This window comes from Scyliorhinus torazame, chromosome 1, assembly GCF_047496885.1.
Source record: "Scyliorhinus torazame isolate Kashiwa2021f chromosome 1, sScyTor2.1, whole genome shotgun sequence".
NCBI lineage: Eukaryota > Metazoa > Chordata > Chondrichthyes > Carcharhiniformes > Scyliorhinidae > Scyliorhinus > Scyliorhinus torazame.
The window spans coordinates 313,932,676-313,951,988 of record NC_092707.1 but is presented as its reverse complement, the minus strand read 5'-3'; positions in this window follow the sequence as shown (position 1 = coordinate 313,951,988).

Here is a 19,313-nt window from a genome sequence, read left to right as displayed (position 1 = left end):
CCTTTGCTGTCTAGGATTAATACTTTGATCACCATAAGTCAGAATGTCAACATCTGGAGCGAGTAAACAGTCGCAGCGCGAGCAGTTGCCGTAAAGCGAGTGAGTGTGAGCTCGAGCGGGAATTGCAGTAACTGCAGCGATCAAAAGAACCGCAGCCCCAAGAAACTTGTATGAGTTTAAAAGCACACCAACGCTGCCAGCTTCCCTGATGAGTGAATGTGAGACCCCTGGAGTAGTATTTTGATTTACCGCATGAGACCAGCGTTTGCCGTCGATTATGATCCACCTGATTTTAATCGCAGTAACGCATTCAAAATCGTACATTTTAAATATAGCACGATCTTATACTGGAGAAGTATTTTAAAAAAATACCGGGCAGCTTCGCAATAATATTCTCAACGCACACTTGAGGAAACAAAACTATATTAGGACAGGTATGAATGGAACTACGAGGGAGCAAAGCTACCGAAATTGAAAAGGACAATGGCAAAGAACAACGTTGTCAACAGTGTGAAAGACACCACAGAGTCAGGTAAGAAAAGTAGAAGCAACAAGCCATAATCAAAGTTATTCCAGATCAATTTAAAACATTGGGTGGGATTCTCCGTCGTGCGGCGCGCCCCCACCGGCAGCGGGATCCTTCGTGTAATAGACACTGCCTGCACTTCAAAAGTAGTTAATTATCTGTGGTACTTTGTTTGATCTGATAATGTACCGCATTCATGCATGCATTGGTGATGTACCGTCAATTACCACAAGACAAGAATGGTGAAACAATCAAGGCTTTATTGCACAAGATGTTGTGCGCAGGAGAGCATACACTTTTATACGCCGCCTGCTGGGCAGAGCCAGCAGGCAGGGATTTACCGTTGTACCTGTAATATATGGGCAGTGCCGTAATACATACAATATACCACTAGTGGTGTCTACCACAATTGGTTCAGAATTTGTTGGAGTCACAGAATGCTCTACGGCGAAGAGCTGGAGTGTTTTTGCTGCATTTGAATGAGAAACTCAGTGGTCAAGAGCTGGTTTTCCTGTATCGTGTTTGAGTAGCAGCCTGAGGGTAGAAATTAATTCTGGCCCCAGGAGTAGCCTGGGAGGCAATGAGGGCTATGGCATGAGAAGGGAGGGTGAGAGTTGGAGTGTCTGCCACCTTCCCAATTCCCTGCAATTCACCCATGGGCGGGGAAGATTGAGGATGGAAAGAGGACAATTGAGGCCTTTATTGGCCTCATCCCATTGCTGCTGGTATCTTAGCAGTGGTGGGGACCTTATGCCACATGGGGGTGTCACACATGCAGGCTTGGAAGGCCTTTTTGAGTAGGTACCCTGTATCTCATGGAAGGCCTAACACCCCTCCCCAACTGTGGCAAGGCCCCTTGGAAATTCCCCTGCCCTTCCCTCAAGAACTATCTCGCTTACCTAGCTGTGGTTGACTGGCCCCAGCAAGACCAAGGTCTTGTTCTGCAGCCTCATTCTGGCTAGCTGCAGTCCTAGTGGTAACCACCATACCTGGTGGCGCTGCTGAGACTGAAGAGCTTCTGGCCCTCCGATTGGCTGGCAGCTGTTGGAAGTAGTATCATCACCCTCACGGGGATAGAAGGCCCAAAACCAGGAAGTTAATTGCCTGAAATGCATGGAATTGTATTGGGGTTTTCAGAAACAGCCACAGCTGTACTGCGCCTCGTTTATCAGCCTGTCATTGGGGTCATCACCTCGGCCATAAAAGTCAGCCCTGAGTGAAAACTATTGGTGAAGGTCAGCATGTGCTTGGTTGCTTGCTGCATATAATGTTCCATTCAGTGGTCACTCTTTCCACGCAAGTAGATATCAGTGCAAATGCCTGAGACATCATGGCAATCATGTTAGAGACACACTCCTCTAATCTCTCTTCAATGGTGTGCTGTCAGCCTGGAAATATTGACAGAACCTCACATTTTTGCTACTGCTGCTACAAAATAGTCCTTTTAATCTATGAACTCCAAGGCTCAGCGTCTGCCTCCAGCAGGGCAAAGCTTGGTGTGTCCTGTGCTCTCTGGCGAGGACTGTCCACTGTTGTCCTTGTCTCCAATACCTGGTCCTGTCACATGTGATAGATGCCTCACCATGTGTAGAAGGGACGTTAGTTGGCGGATTAGTTGCCTTAATACCCTGTATTCATTTTAACCAGCTGCTTGCCTAAATTTCATGGAAATAGGCACTTGGCAAAGCACGGTGGATATTTAGCCTTATTTCAGTCAAGAGTTCTGTATAAAATAGTCAGAAGGTCATACAATGTAAACAAGCATACAGCTGCACATCGTTTTGCTGACAGCATACAATTATTATTTTTCTTAGGCAAGGAATACAGGCCTGTTATTAAAATCTAACTCCGGCCTGCTCATTTTTCTGTCTCTTGCTAATCTAAAGAATGCTTTCTGTCCTATATATTGCTTACTGTATCATATAAATTATCTGCCTTTACCTCTGTACAGCGGGGACAATTGGAATGACTGTGGTCTCTCCAACCCCCCCCCCCCCTCCTCCCCCACGAACTTCGTGTTTAATTAAAGGACCTTCGGCGAAAACTCGAAGTGCTGACTTATAATTTCTTCAACAAATTGGCGTAATCATGCAGTTTCCCTAATTTAACGGGAAGTGAACCCCAAAACAAATCTCTGAACAGGACTCTCTCAGCTGAAAGGGGAGTCTGCCACTCAGCAGCTTTAATTACTGGCCAGTGACTCATGCATGGTAGTTATCTTAATTAATAAATTAATGGTAGCTGCATGAGAAGAACAAAGGTGCCTTAGAGACCAAACAAAATGGAACAATCAGCAGGCTTCAAGATTCGCAAAAGGACTAACACCGGTGAGCGCTCCTTGTAGTATTTGTTAATAATTTCCCATGGTCCTTGTTGTTATATGTATGTGCTCTAAAGTATTTTTCAGAAGGAACGATGAGCAATAAACTCAACGCCCCATCATAGGTCGCCCTGAAGCCTCGGTAAAGACATCCAGAGCAAGTAAGGTGGTGAACTCCTTAAAGAAGACAGATAAGGGTGTTGAAATGAGTAAGAAAATGAAAAGAAACAATCGTAAAGCAACGGAATGAGGTAGTTCCCTCAAGAACTATCTCGCTCACCTAGCTGTGGGTGACTGGCCCCAGCAAGACCAAGGTCTTGTTCTGCAGCCTCATTCTGGCTAGCTGCAGTCCTAGTGGTGACCACCATACCTGGTGGTGCTGCTGAGACTGAAGAGCTTCTGGCCATCCGATTGGCTGGCAGCTGTTGGAAGTAGTATCATCACCCTCACGGGGATAGAAGGCCCAAAACCAGGAAGTTAATTGCCTGAAATGCATGGAATTGTATTGGGGTTTTCAGAAACAGCCACAGCTGTACTGCGCCTGGTTTATCAGCCTGTCATTGGGGTCATCACCTCGGCCATAAAAGTCAGCCCTGAGTGAAAACTATTGGTGAAGGTCAGCATGTGCTTGGTTGCTTGCTGCATATAATGTTCCATTCAGTGGTCACTCTTTCCACACAAGTAGATATCCCATACAAATCTAATGAAGCTGACCCCCTCTCGAAAAAAAAACAGGGGAGTAAAAGTAAATAGAAGATTAAGGTAAAAGTGTAACAGATGGCATCCTGTTGAAAAGAGAATTCAGATTTTCTGTAGCCGTGAGATAAGGCTAACGGTTAACTGTGATATTTGTGAGCTGTGAGAATCTGTGTGTTTTGTTTAACCAATTAATTTTAGTCAATGTATGAAGTGCTAAGTGGGTTGTATTTTTTATCATCTGTCATTGTGAGTCCGAGTTTATAACTTGTGATTTTTGTTGAGATTTGTCTAATGCACTGAAACATTGAAAATTAAAATCAGTTTAAAAGAAAGAAAATGCCTTTACGAATAAAAGTAATTGAATATGAATAAGTTTTTAGATTACGTGAGAAGACGTAAATGGCATCATTCCAAGTTCTCTGCCCTCTTAGGTTCTGCAGGAAACATTAACCATTTCAGCAGGCAGTTGACCTTTTCTGAATTGACAAAGAAAAATATACGTCTCTGAGAATAGCTAATGCCAATCAAATCAATCATTGGAAATTGACTTAAATGTGTGGTATTTATAGCCCCCTCCAGGGGATGTTTTGCTGCTTCTAAAATACTTTATGGTGCGTCTTCGCCAGCTTTGAAGGATGGGATTGCAGTCCCACCCGGCACAAATGGAGGCTGGGTTCCCAATAATGATAATCGTTTGAACAAGGAAGTGAGTCCCTCAGACACTGGTTAGCAAATAGAGGGAAAGAGGCTATCATGCAAGGGGCCAAGAAGCATTTAACCCCCAGGAAGGATGTATTCTACCTAGCGACACTTTCCCCTATTATGCAGACAGACACTCTGAAAATTAGGAGCGGTAGTACATTGCATTGATAATGGAATGTTTATAGAACTGTCTCAAATACGAGCTCATCAGCTGCAAAATTTAATAACTTCTGAGTCTGTGCCCGATCACTCTGTGCCTGTGTTGTATACTGGCAGTTGAACGTTAACCCTGATGGTACCACTGTTAAAGCTACAGGAAGTCTTACAAAAGGTTAATGACCCTCGGGCACAACTATTAAAACACCTGATAGAGTCCAGATGAGAGAATATAGTCACCCATTGCACGGCTTGGTATGCTCGTGAGGATGAGCACGCATACAATTTACAAACGCAAAGTCACTTAGGAAAGCAGACATCATTCCATGTCACTCCTTTTTCTTTTTCAGTATTGTGGGATTAGGAATGTTAGTACAGTTGACTCATAGTGAGAGGGACCTTTTTAGGATGGGTTTAACTTCAGAACTCTATTTAACATTGGCCGTGAGACATCCCGCTAAGGCAAAGCAAATAGGAGAAGTGATCAAAGAGGCCAAAGGAAAAATGTAATACATGGGATTTATATTGAAATGGACGAACAAAATTGCCTGATAGAATTTTATGGCAAACAGGAGGGCAAAGTGACCTGGAAAGAAGAGCAATGGCTCGCTACATTTGAAAGACAACAACCACCCCGAGAGAGCCATTATTTACTTCCTTCAATCCTGGCCCAGGTACTGGCACATCTATGGGCCCAACATAAAAATCATGTTGGAAAAGTACATTCTGCCCCAGTGCATAGGGTGCAGTTACAGAAGAACATTGCCCTGCCCTGCTTAAAACTGGTTGGCACTGGAAGCAGAAAAAGGGATAGAGTGAGTGATCAATGCATTATTACAGCAAGGGGTGCTGAAGAGAACACAAAGCCCCTGTAACACCCGTACGAAGACCTAACGAGTGGTGGTTTGTGCAAGATCTCAGAGTCAATAAAATTGTTATCACTATTGCTCCATTGGTGCCGGACACAAATGTCATGTTGTCTTTTATACCACCAACAACGAATACTTACTCAGCCTTTTTCTCAATTCTATTGTGTAGTGTTGGGTGTTCTGAGGTGCAGATGAACCAACACGGTTGTATTTGGTACAACGCTGTTTTATTTCAACTTGTTATTTACAGTTCTGTCTTGATACTCTGCACGTGGTGACTCCCTGTGTGTGATGTTAATCAGGTCCTGTCCTTGTCCTGGTCTCCAGATCTACTGGCCACCAGGTGTTGTGTTTCTTCTCTTATACTGTCTCTGTCCTTGTCTATCATTGGTTGTCGTGTTGTGTGTGCTGATTTGTCTGTTGGTGTGTCTATCATGATGTGGGTGTTTGAATATATGACATTCCCCCTTTTTTACAAAATTATGTGCCTACGTGGTTATAAATACGAATGTGTCGTGAGTGCATCTAAAAGTGTGTGTGCGTCATATTTACAGCAGGTACACGTGGCGTAACTATATACATGGGGCGATGTCGGGTGTGTCATGCTAACGAGGTTGTACCATAACAAAACAGGAAGACGAAAAACTTAAGTGTGGTCCGGTCAAACGATATCTGGAATGATAAAACAGTAACATGTTACAATACAATAGTGTTTCAACTTTAACGTGTGAACAGTCTCATAAGTCCAATCTAGTAGGTGTGCGACGAATTCGGGTTGACCGTCAGGGTGGCACTCCATTCATCGGCCGGATTGATGGTGTTGACCCTGTTCACATCAATGACTGAAACCCGGAAGGCATCTTGGTCATCTGTGTCATTTGGCTGGATGTCCTGATGTATGGGCTGGACGGTCCTGACGTGTCTGCGAGGTTGTCGGAGATGTGTAGGATCCATCGGTTGAACCGCTCGACAGTAGGCAGCGTAGTGGCCCATCTTGCCACATCGTAGGCATTGTCGGTTTTTAGCAGGACATTGCCCTTTTAAATGTACAGCTCCACAGTTGCCTACACGACGCTGCCTCCAACCGCCCCCACCTCCATCATCCATTTCCTGATCATGGCCACATTGGCCGCCCAGTAATAACCGCAGAAGTTCGGCAGAGCCAGTCCTCCCCCACGCTCCAAGAATACCCTTTTGACTCGCGGGGTTTTATTCGCCCACACAAATCCCGTAACAATCCTATTTACCCGCTTGAAAAAGGACTAGGGGATGAAAATGGGGAGGCACTGAAACACGAAGAGGAACCTGGGGAGAACCGTTATCTTCACAGTCTGCACCCATCCTGCCAAGGAAAGCGGGAGCATATCCCACCTTTTAAACTCTCCCTCCATCTGCTCCACTAGCCGGGTTAAGTTGAGCCTTAAGTTGATGCAGGGCATCCCAGTTCCTGGCCACTTGTATCCCCAAGTACCGAAAGCTCCTCTCCACTATCCTGAGCGGGAGCTCCCTCAGTCTCTCCTCCTGGCCCCTACTGTGGACCACGAACAGCTCACTCTTCCCCACGTTCAACTTATACTCCGAGAACCTCCCGAAGTCCCCCAGGATCCGCATAACCTCCCCCATCCCCTCTAACGGGTCCGAAATATACAACAGCAGGTCATCCGCGTAGAGGGAGACCTCCCCTCCGCGCACAGGTCCCCTCCAATCCCCCGAAGTCCTGAGTGCAATGGCCAACGGCTCGATTGCCAGGGCAAACAGCAACGGGGACAGGGGACACCCCTGTCTCGTCCCCCGATGCAGCCTGAAATATTCTGACCTCAGCCGGTTTGTGGACACACTCGCTACAGGGGCCTGATACAGTACAGCAGCTTGACCCACCCTATAAATCCCTCCCCAAATCGAAATCTGCCTCGCGCCTCCCACAGATACTCCCACTCCACCCTGTCAAAGGCCTTCTCCGCGTCCATTGCAGCCACCACCTCCACCTCTCTTTCCCCCCCCCCCCCCCCCCCCCCCCCCCCCGCCTCCTCACCATGATAATATCATCATGATAATATTCAGGAGCCTCCTCACATTCGCCTTCAGCTGCCTGCCCTTAACAAAACCCATCTGGTCCTCCCCAATCACTCCCCAATCAGTCCTCTATTCTGGTGGCCAGAATTTTTGCCAACAGCTTGGCATCCATGTTCAGGAGCGATATCGGCCTGTAGGACCCACATTGAAGCGGATCCTTCTTCTTCAGGATAAGCGAGATGAATGCCTGCGACATTGTCGGTGGGAGGATCCTTTCTCCTTTGCCTCATTGAAGGTTCTCATCAGGAGCGGGCTCAACAGCTCCGAGAACTTCTTATAAAATTCTACGGGGAAGCCGTCCGGGCCCGGGGCCTTGCCCATCAGCATGCCTTCCAGCCCCCTGACTACCTCCTCCAACCCAATCGGGGCCCCCAGACCCTGCACCCGCTCTGCCTCCACCCTTGGGAACCTCAACCGGTCCATGAGCTGCCTCATCCCTTCCCCCTCCCCGGGGGGGTTCTGATTTGTATAACCTTCCGTAGAACTCCCTGAAGACTTCATTGACCCTCTCTGGGCTCAGCACCATGTTGCCTTCCCTATCCCGCACTCCCCCAATCTCTCTGGCCGCCTCCCTCCTGCGCAGCTGGTGTGCCAGCATCCTACTCGCCTTCTCCCCATACTCATAAACTGCCCCCTTCGCTTTCCTCAGCTGCGCCTCCGCCTTCCCCGTGGACAGCAGGTCAAACTCCGCCTGTAATTTCCGGCGCTCGTTCAACAGTCAGTCTCTCCCTCTCCTTCTCTCTATGGGACCTAATGGAGATTAACTCTCCCCTAATGACCGCCTTCAAAGCCTCCCAAACCACTGCCACCGTCACCTCTCCTGTGTCATTCGCTCCCACATAATTCTCAATACTCCTTATCCGCCCGCACACCTCTTCGTCCGCCTGCAGCCTCACATCCAGTCGCCAGAGAGGGCGCTGACCCCATTCCGCCCCCAGTCGCGGGTCCACCCAGTGCGGGGCATGGTCCGAGACCACAATGGCCGAGTGTTCCACCCCCTCCACCCTCGGGATTAACGTTCCACGTGATCAGCCTGGTCGGGGGGGGGTAACCACCCCCCCCATCCCGCCGACTAGCCATCTCCCTTTTTCAGCCAACCGTGTGCCCCCGCCTCCCTCCTCCAGCTCTCCCCCCAGTGGCCCCCTCGCCCGACTCTCCATCCATACCCCTCACCTGGCTCCCCTTCAGTCAGCAAAGCAGCACCCCCCCCCCCCCCTCTCCTGCCAAGCATCCGCTTAGCTCTGGGTTCCCCCCCCCACATTGTGCTTCCGTGAGTCAGCTCACCCATGCTGACCCCGGCCACTCCTGCCTCTATATATCAACCCTTAACTTGTTGCCTGCTTCGGGCCGCCCTACACCCCCCCCCCCCCCCGCAGGGTAGAGGGGCAAGCACCACCTGGGACTTCCCCGAGCGCCGGACAGCCCGTCCCGGGCGTTTCCCACCCCCTAGCACTGCATTCCTGGAAAACAAAACACCTGGAAAACAAGCAAAACAAACAACAGAACCCCCAACCAAACTAAGGCAGACATGCCCATAAACTTATGCTTTACCCACCGTCCTCCCCTCAATCCCTCCCCACCCGCACATTTCACCCCCATACAACAGTCCCTTAGTTCAGGTCCAGCTCCTCCTGCCTGATGAACGACCACGCCTCGTCTGGGGTATCAAAATAGTGGTGCCTGTCCAGGTATGTTACCCACCGTCTCGCCGGGTGCAGGAGCCCAAACTTCACCCCTTTACCGTGGAGGACCGCCTTCGCCCGATTAAAACCTGCACGCCTCCTCGCCAGCTCAGCTCCCAGGTCTTGGTAAATTCGGATCTCGCCATTCTCCCACTTACTGCTCCACTCTTTCTTCGCCCACCGCAGGACTCGCTCCCGGTCTGCCAAGCGCTGAAACCGTATCACCATCGCCCTCGGTGGCTCGTTTACCCTCGGCTTTCTGGCGAGAACCCTGTGCGCCCCATCCAGCTCCAAGGGCCGCGGGAAGGCCCCCGCGCCCATCAGCGTCCCCAACATTGTGGCCACGTACGTGCTCGCGTCCGCCCCCTCCGCTCCTTCAGGAATGCCCAGGATCCGCAGATTGGGGCTCCGAGACCTGCACTCAAGGTCATCCAGCCTCTCCTGCCATCTCTCATGGAGCGCCTCATGCGCCTCCACTTTCACCGCCAGGCCCAGGATCTCGTCCTCGTTCTCTGCCACCTTCCTCCTCACCTCCTTGATCTCCTTCTCCTGCGCCTTCTGGGTCACCACAATTCTCTCCATGGAGGCCAGCATCTCCGTTTTCAGCTCCATGAAGCAGTTTTTCAGGAGCTCCTGCTGTTCTCAGGCCCACTGGGCCCACACCTCCCAATCCTCTCCGGCCGCCATTCTTTCCTCCCGGACCTTCTCGACCTTCTTCCCTGGGGTCGCGCGTCTGCCTGCTCCGCTCCTGATCCTCTCCATCCACCAGCGAGGCGGGGGGGGGGGGGGCTCTCCCACATCTGTTCCCACGCTGGTCCCTCCTATTAATTGCCGCCGCCGCTCCTTTTAGCGGCCCGAAACACCGATCCCGGCGGGAGCTGCTGTTCGTGTGACCTAGCAGGTCATGGCCGCTACCGGAAGTCCCCGGTTGTGTTACTGTTGAGGTTGTTTCCAGGTTACCCATTAATCACACAGGTTTAAATTAAGGAATGGTTTAGCGGGAAATATGAGGCTGGGTTCTCTGTCGGTAGGATCCTCCGTTTCGCTGGTAGCGCACTCAAGCCCGCGGATTTCCCGACGGCATGGAGGTGTCCACAGTGGGAAACCCCATTTGCTGGCTGCCGGGACAGAGAATCCCGCTGCCGGCGGGGGCACGCAGGATCAGAAAACGGGTGCGGTGGGACAGAGAATCCCGCCCAAGGTTTTTCCACATCTTGGGATGGTGTACCGCAGTTCAGAAGTGTTTCTTTAAGAAAAATAAATACTTGCCTATTTGTACTTCAGTTGAGCGGTAGACTGATTCAAGTAAAATATACTTTTGACCCCATTATTGTCAGCAGAGAGACAGCACAAATGCCTGAAGCATTTCAAGGAAAACATTCTCAACAGAAAGCGACGCTGAAGGTCTAATGACATCTAAAATTGACTTCAATGTGGCTGCCTGTGCTAAAACAATCGCAGTTCAAACAAGTGAACAGAACACCAAAGATCATTTCAAATTCTAAAACAACTGGAACAATGTGGTTTGTGAATTGTGCGGAAGATTCAAAGGGGGAAATAAACTGTCCAAAATGAGGAAGCTGTCAGCACCGCTTGAAAATAATTAAAGAAAATTTGCTACCAATGGGATCAAGAAAAACTAAGATTACAAATCAATTAAAACACATGAATAAGTAGAATTATAAAATCTTTCTGCTTGAAAATCAAGCATCAGATCAATTTTCTTAAATTACTAAGGAAGATTTTGACCAATGAAGGAACGAGTTGGCACAAAAACAAGCTGTTTTGAACTTGTTATTCAAAAAAATAATTAAAATGTTTGTCTGGGAAAGGAACTCAGATGATGACGATATGCCTATGGCTGAAGAAAGAAACAGTTTAACAATTTAAACAATGGAGAACCTTCAGACACAGAAGTGAATAAAGTCCAGTAAGTGAAATCTGAACAGACTGTTATAAAAATTGAGCCTGGAAATTCATAAAGTTCATGCGCTTACAATGTCACATATAGATGACCACGAGGAGTCGCCTCTTGTAGACTGAACTTTGAATTATAAAATAATCTTGAATAATAATAATCTTTATTATTGTCACACGTAGGCTCACATGAACACTGCAATGAAGTTATTGTGAAAATGAAAAATTATAACTGTTGTAAGAAAAAACACTCCAAAAGCACTGAAAAAATATTTTACATCTTAAAAACTGTGATTCTGGACGTAGATTCAGCAGTGTGCTAATGTCCAGATGGACTTGGAAATTTAAATGGATAATAAGTGGGGGGTTATTATGTGTATTTATGTGTGTTGTGTGTGGTAAACTAGTTAAGATTCATTTCTTCCTGATTCCTGATTCATTTCTTCCTTTTTGATTCCATAATTCATGCATTTTGGAGCTGTAACTTTTAGTTTTGGGTGATTAAAGTGTTAAAGGTAAAATAAAAGGAAAACCTAATAAAAATATAGTAAATAGCCTGAATGTGAATGCAATTCAAACAAACTTGGGTTAATTACAATTGAAAGGTGACCTGTGATGATCTTAAAAGTCACAACTGGAAGTGAAAAACTGATGGTGACTCATCTCTGGGCCTCTCGGTAGAAGCAGGAAGTCTGGAGATCGGGCAATTATATCCATAATATCCATAAGAGATATAAATAGTTCACATGAGTCACAGGTTCTAAAGGTATTTTGAAGGTAAAAAGATAATTAGTTTGCATATCTGTATAGAAACACCCCTTGGCATGCCACATTGCCAAGGAGATGGTTTGCGGGTGTTAGAAGGTCCTTCTGTTTAATTCATCTGGATGTTTCTCAAAGAGGGCAGTTGCAATTTTGGTCTCGTGTAATTTGTAACTCACTTGGAGAGAGAGAGAATGTTGCCAGAAGGGTCAGTTTGGGAGCAAACTGATTAAACCGTTGTATATCTGCCAGTAGCCAGAACAAGGAGCACAGAAGCCTTAAGAAACAGGAATATTCCTGATCTGGTATCACTAAGTAGGAATTGCTGGTGGGGGCCCATTCTTGGAATGAGAAATCCAAATTCAAGATCATCAACTTTGCCTGGTAAAGCTAGTGGAAGAAGTCAAGAGTGAAAACCTTGCAGAGAGAAAGAACTCTGAAAGTCCATGATGCTGCTGGATTCTCCAAAATAGGCGCAATGACCTGACGCCAGCATCAAAAACGGCGCAAAGCACTCTGGCCTCGGGCCGACCGGAAGTAGTTAAATCCTCCGCCCCATGAGGGGCCAACACCAGCTTGACGCCAAGTGCGACGGCGTGACCCGGAACGGGGTCACAGACGCCCGCGTCGCTCCTCAAAAGACTCCACCGGCGGAGAGACGGCAACGCTGGAACATGGCTGCCCACCGCGCAGCGCTGAGGTTCCAGGAGCGGGACATCGAGGCGCTCCTGGACACAGTGGAGCAGAGGAGGGAGGCCCTGTACCCCGGACACGGCTGCAGGGTTGCACCAAACGCCAGCCGGCGTCTGTGGAGGGAGGTGGCAGAGGCCGTAACAGCCAGGACAGGCAGCCAGTGCCACAAGAAGGTCAATAGCCTAGTCAGGGCAGCCAGGATGAGTAACCCCCCCTCCGGATGGGCGGCACAGCCCTAGCTGAAACCGACATGGCTGTCGTGTTGGGTGGTCAGCTATACAAACGAACCAACACGGTTGTAGATGGTACAACTCTGTTTTATTACTCTTGATAACAACATCTGTTAACTCATGGCTGTGGTTCATACTTTACCCGTTAACCTGTGGACCCAGCCCTAACACTATCTGAGAGAGGCACTCAGCATATGGTGTATGTCTGAGTGGCACGCTGCGAGCTCTGTGCTCTGAGCTATCTCCTGCTGGAATGAGCGGGAACTGTGGTGTTCCCTGTTTTATAGTGCGTGTGCTCTCACTGGTGATTGGCTGTGATGTTGCGTGTGTGTTGATTGGTCCGTTGATCTGTCCATCAGTGTGTGTGTGTGATTGCACCATGGTATGTTTATATGAATATCATGACATGCCCCCTTTTTAGAAGAATATGTGCCTATATGGTAATAAATATTGGTGTGTACTGAGTGCAGCTGAATATGTGTGTGCAATATCTATTTTTTTAAAAAATAATATTTTATTGAAAATTTTTGGTCAACCAACACAGTACATTGTGCATCCTTTACACAACATTGTAACAATACAGATAATAATGACCTTTTTTAAATTTAAACAAAAACAACAACAAATAAATAAATATTAAATAACAAAAAATAAAAACTAGCCCTAATTGGCAACTGCCTTGTCTCAGGCCACGCCCCCCCCCCCCCCCCCCCCCAAGTCCTGGGCCGCTGCTGCTGCCTTCTTTGTTCTCCCCTATCTATCTTTCCGCAAGATATTCGACGAACGGTTGCCACCGCCTAGTAAACCCTTGAGCCGACCCCCTTAGGACGAACTTAATCCGCTTTAACTTTATGAACCCCGCCATATCATTTATCCAGGTCTCCACCCCCGGGGGCTTGGCTTCTTTCCACATTAGCAATATTCTGCGCCGGGCTACTAGGGACGCAAAGGCCAAAACATCGGCCTCTTTCGCCTCCTGCACTCCCGGCTCTTGTGCAACCCCAAATATAGCCAACCCCCAGCTTGGTTCGACCCGGACTCCTACTACTTTCGAAAGCACCTTTGTCACCCCCATCCAAAACCCCTGTAGTGCCGGGCATGACCAAAACATATGGGTATGATTCGCTGGGCTTCTCGAGCACCTCGCACACCTATCCTCCACCCCAAAAAATTTACTGAGCCGTGTTCCAGTCATATGTGCCCTGTGTAATACCTTAAACTGAATCAGGCTTAGCCTGGCGCACGAGGACGACGAGTTTACCCTGTTTAGGGCATCTGCCCACATCCCCTCCTCAATCTCCTCCCCTAGCTCTTCTTCCCATTTCCCTTTTAGTTCGTCCATCATAGTCTCCCCTTCGTCTCTCATTTCCCTATATATGTCCGACACCTTACCGTCCCCCACCCATTTCTTTGAGATGACTCTGTCCTGCACCTCTTGTGTCGGGAGCTGCGGGAATTCCCTCACCTGCTGCCTCGCAAAAGCCCTCAATTGCATGTACCTGAATGCATTCCCTTGGGGCAACCCATATTTCTCGGTCAGCGCTCCCAGACTCGCAAACTTCCCATCCACAAATAGATCTTTCAATTGCGTTATACCTGCTCTTTGCCACATTCCATATCCCCCATCCATTCCCCCCGGGGCAAACCTATGGTTGTTTCTTATCGGGGACCCCCCCAGTGCTCCGGTCTTTCCCCTATGTCGTCTCCACTGTCCCCAAATCTTCAGTGTAGCTACCACCACCGGACTCGTGGTATAGTTCCTTGGTGAGAACGGCAATGGGGCTGTCACCATAGCCTGCAGGCTGGTCCCCCTACAGGACGCCCTCTCTAATCTCTTCCACGCCGCTCCTTCCTCCTCTCCCATCCACTTACTCACCATTGAAATATTAGCGGCCCAATAATACTCACTTAGGCTCGGTAGTGCCAGCCCCCCCCTATCCCTACTACGCTGTAAGAATCCCTTCCTCACTCTCGGAGTCTTCCCGGCCCAAACAAAACCCATGATACTCTTTTCTATCCTTTTGAAAAAAGCCTTCGTGATCACCACCGGGAGACACTGAAACACAAAAAGGAATCTCGGGAGGACCACCATCTTAACCGCCTGCACCCTCCCTGCCATTGACAATGCTACCATATCCCATCTCTTGAAATCTTCCTCCATCTGTTCCACCAACCGCGTCAAATTTAGCCTGTGCAATGTGCCCCAATTCTTAGCTATCTGGATCCCCAGGTAACGAAAGTCTCTTGTTACCTTCCTCAGCGGTAGGTCTTCTATTTCTCTACTCTGCTCCCCTGGATGCACCACAAACAGCTCACTCTTTCCCATGTTCAATTTATACCCTGAAAAATCCCCAAACTCCCCAAGTATCCGCATTATTTCTGGCATCCCCTCCGCTGGGTCCGCCACATATAGTAGCAGATCATCGGCATATAAAGATACCCGGTGTTCTTCTCCTCCCCAAGTATTCCCCTCCATCCCTTGGAACCTCTCAGCGCTATCGCCAGGGGCTCAATCGCCAGTGCAAACAGTAATGGGGACAGAGGACATCCCTGCCTTGTCCCTCTATGGAGCCGAAAATATGCCGATCCCCGTCCATTCGTGACCACACTCGCCACTGGGGCCCTATACAACAGCTGCACCCATCTAACATACCCCTCTCCGAACCCAAATCTCCTCAACACCTCCCACAGATAATCCCACTCCACTCTATCAAATGCTTTCTCGGCATCCATCGCCACTACTATCTCCGTTTCACCCTCTGGTGGGGCCATCATCATTACCCCTAACAACCTCCGTATGTTCGTGTTCAGCTGTCTCCCCTTCACAAACCCAGTTTGGTCCTCATGAACCACCCCCGGGACACATTCCTCTATTCTCATTGCCATTACCTTGGCCAAGACCTTGGCATCTACATTGAGGAGGGAGATTGGTCTGTAGGACCCGCATTGTAGCGGATCCTTTTCCTTCTTTAAAAGAAGCGATATCGTTGCTTCTGACATAGTCGGGGGCAGTTGTCCCCTTTCCTTTGCCTCGTTGAAGGTCCTCGTCAGTAGCGGGGCGAGCAAGTCCAAATATTTTCTGTAAAATTCAACTGGGAATCCGTCCGGTCCCGGGGCCTTTCCCGTCTGCATGTTCCTAATTCCTTTCACCACTTCTTCTACCGTGATCTGTGCTCCCAATCCCATCCTTTCCTGCTCTTCCACCTTGGGAATTTCCAGCCGATCCAAAAACTCCATCATTCTCTCCCTCCCATCCGGGGGTTGAGCTTCATACAATTTTTTATAAAATGTCTTAAACACTTCATTCACTCTCTCCGCTCCCCGCTCCGTCTCTCCATCTTCGTCTCTCACCCCCCCTATTTCCCTCGCTGCTCCCCTTTTCCTCAATTGGTGTGCCAGCAATCTGCTCGCCTTCTCTCCATATTCATACTGTACACCCTGCGCCTTCCTCCATTGTGCCTCTGCAGTGCCTGTGGTCAGCAAGTCAAATTCCACATGCAGCCTTTGCCTTTCCCTATACAGTCCCTCCTCCGGTGCTTCCGCATACTGTCTGTCCACCCTCAAAAGTTCTTGCAACAACCGCTCCCGTTCCTTACTCTCCTGCTTCCCTTTATGTGTCCTTATTGATATCAGCTCCCCCCTAACCACCGCCTTCAACGCCTCCCAGACCACTCCCACCTGAACCTCCCCATTGTCATTGAGTTCCAAGTACTTTTCAATGCATCCCCTCACCCTTAAGCACACCCCCTCATCCGCCATTAGTCCCATATCCATTCTCCAGGGTGGACGCCCTCTTGTTTCCTCCCCTATCTCCAAGTCTACCCAGTGTGGGGCATGATCCGAAATGGCTATAGCCGTATATTCCGTTCCCCTCACCCTCGGGATCAATGCCCTGCCCAACACAAAAAAGTCTATGCGTGAATAGACTTTATGGACATAGGAGAAAAACGAGAACTCCTTACTCCTAGGTCTACTGAATCTCCACGGGTCCACCCCTCCCATCTGCTCCATAAAATCCTTAAGCACCTTGGCTGCTGCTGGCCTCCTACCAGTCCTGGACTTCGACCTATCCAGCCTTGGTTCCAACACCGTGTTAAAGTCTCCCCCCATTATCAGCTTTCCGGTCTCTAGGTCTGGGATGCGTCCTAGCATTCGCCTCATAAAATTGGCATCGTCCCAATTCGGGGCATACACGTTTACCAAAACCACCATCTCTCCCTGTAATTTGCCACTCACCATCACGTATCTGCCCCCGTTATCCGCCACTATAGTCTTTGCCTCGAACATTACCCGCTTCCCCACTAATATAGCCACCCCCCTGTTTTTCGCATCCAGCCCCGAATGGAACACCTGCCCTACCCATCCTTTGCGCAACCTAACCTGATCTATCAGTTTCAGGTGCGTTTCCTGTAACATGACCACACCTGCTTTAAGTTTCTTAAGGTGTGCGAGTACACGTGCCCTCTTTATCGGCCCGTTAAGCCCCCTCACGTTCCACGTGATCAGCCGAGTTGGGGGGGCTTCCCACCCCCCTCCCTTGCCGGTTAGCCATCATCTTTTTCCAGCTTCTCGCCCAGTTCCCACGCGGCTGTATTTCTCCCAGACGGTGCCCCCCCGCCCATCCTTTCCCGCACCCACTCCCCCCTTTCCCCAGCAGCAGCAACCCAGTAATTCCCCCCCCCCCCCCGCTAGCGTAATTACTCCCCCCATGTTGCTCCCAGAAGTCAGCAAACTCTGGCTGACCTCGGCTTCCCCCCGTGATCACGGCTCGCCCCGTGCGGCGCCCCCTCCTTCCTGCTTCTCTATTCCCGCCATAATTATCATAGCGCGGGAACCAAGCCCGCGCCTCTCCCTCGGCCCCGCCTCCCATGGCCAACGCCCCATCTCCTCTCCCTCCCCACCTCCCCCCATCACCACCTGTGGGAGAAAGAAAAGTTACCATACCGCAGGATTAATCATACAATCCCTCTTCGCCCCCCCCCCCCCCCACTCGTCCCACCACTTTGTCCAAATGTTCATTTTCGTAGTCCAATCATTCCAATTTTTCTTCTACAATAAAAGTCCACGCTTCATCCGCCGTCTCAAAGTAGTGGTGCCTCCCTTGATATGTGACCCACAGTCTTGCCGGTTGCAGCACTCCAAACTTTATCTTTTTTTTGTGAAGTACCGCTTTGGCCCGATTAAAGCTCGCCCTCCTTCTCGCCACCTCCGCACTCCAATCTTGATAGACGCGGATCACCGCGTTCTCCCATTTACTGCTCCGAGTTTTCTTCGCCCATCTAAGGACCATTTCTCTATCCTTAAAACGGAGAAATCTCACCACTATGGCTCTGGGAGCTTCTCCTGCTCTCGATCCTCGCACCATAACTCGGTATGCTCCCTCCACCTCCAACGGACCCGTCGGGGCCTCCACTCCCATTAACGAGTGCAGCATCGTGCTCACATATGCCCCGACGTCCGCCCCCTCCACACCTTCAGGAAGGCCAAGAATCCTCAAGTTGTTCCTCCTTGCGTTGTTTTCCAGTGCCTCCAACCTCTCCACAGATCGTTTCTGGTGTGCCTCCTGTATCTCCGACTTCACCACCAGGCCCTGTATATTGTTTTCATTCTCTGCTGCTTTCGCCTTCACGACCCGAAGCTCCTGCTCCTGGGTCTTTTGTTCCTCTTTCAGCCCTTCAATCGCCTGTAATATCGGGGCCAACAACTCTTTCTTCATTTCCTTTTTTATCTCCTCCACGCAGCGTTTCAAAAACTCTTGTTGTTCAGGGCCCCATATGAAACTGCCACCTTCCGACGCCATCTTGGTTTTTGCTTGCCTTCCTTGCCGTTGTTCCAAAGGATCCGCTGCAATCCGGCCACTTTCCTCTCCTTTTTCCATCCGTGTCCAGGGGGAACACCCTTCTGGTTTACCGCACGGTGTTTTCAGCCGTTAAAATTGCCGTTGGGGCTCCTATCAAGAGCCCAAAAGTCCGTTTCACAGGGAGCTGCCGAAACGTGCGACTCAGCTGGTCATCGCCGCACCCGGAAGTCCCCGTGTGCAATATCTATAACATGTACATGAGGCTAAACTATATACATAGGAAGGTGTCAGGTGCAACATAGCAACAAAGTTGTACCACAAACAAAACAAGTGCAATCATCAAATATCGAAAGAGAACTCCTGGAACGACAAAAAGAGAAACACATTAACATAGCTGCATAATAATTCAGTGAGTCCAATGTGCTAACAGGCTCATAAGTCCAGCCTAGTAGGTGGGCGACGAATTTGGGTTGACCGCATCAAGGGTGGGTCAGGATCCACCGGCTGAGGAATGGGCCTGGCCACTGGCGATAGAGGAATAGGCATAGTGGCAGGAAGCTCCACGAAGTCGACATCAGGGACAACAGGAGGGCGTGGCACCGGTGCATGATCACGTAGCGAGTGTGGAAGCAGCCGAAGGGCCCGCCGATTATGCCGGCGAATGGAGCCATCAGGCATGCAAACCAGGAACGAGCGGGGAGCCACGCGTCGGAGAACTTCGGCAGTTGCCAACCAGCCACCCTCTGGTAGGTGTATGCGGATGTTGTTTCCAGGCGCCAGGGCAGGAAGATCAGTTGCCCGAGCGTCATGTGCCACCTTCTGCTGAGCATGCTGTTGTTGCATCCTCCGCAGTACTGGAGCATGGTCGGGTTTAGGAACATGAA